This window comes from Penaeus monodon, chromosome 22, assembly GCF_015228065.2.
Source record: "Penaeus monodon isolate SGIC_2016 chromosome 22, NSTDA_Pmon_1, whole genome shotgun sequence".
NCBI classification, from domain to species: domain Eukaryota; kingdom Metazoa; phylum Arthropoda; class Malacostraca; order Decapoda; family Penaeidae; genus Penaeus; species Penaeus monodon.
In genome coordinates, this window is record NC_051407.1 from 6930400 (window position 1) to 6930722 (window position 323).

General features: G+C 35.0%; 1 protein-coding gene across 1 annotated transcript in view; it reads left to right on the top strand.

The window, feature by feature from the left end:
• Window positions 1–323, top strand: part of LOC119587237 (pupal cuticle protein 36a-like) — a 6346-nt gene that overhangs the window by 5168 nt on the left and 855 nt on the right.

A 323-nucleotide genomic window follows, 5' to 3' on the forward strand; every position in this document is an offset into this window, starting at 1 on the left:
TATTTATTTTTGTTTTTTTTGCAAACGTCATTGGTGATGAACCTATAAGTTTGCAGATTTTATTTTCGTGGTTTATGAATGATTTAATGAAGCAATGAAAACACTCGTAAGCATAAACATTTCACTTCTGATTTTCCTTAATCTGCCAAGCTTCATCCATAGTCTGATTATCCATGCTTTTTATTTAGTGGTATTAGGTATTAGCCCATCATCAGTGAAGATGATGGGCTAATACCTGGCAGGGAAGCAATTATTTACGAGGAAGTGGATTTGTCGGGACTGCTGGAGTAGTGTTGTATGCATGAACATATTAACACATGCAA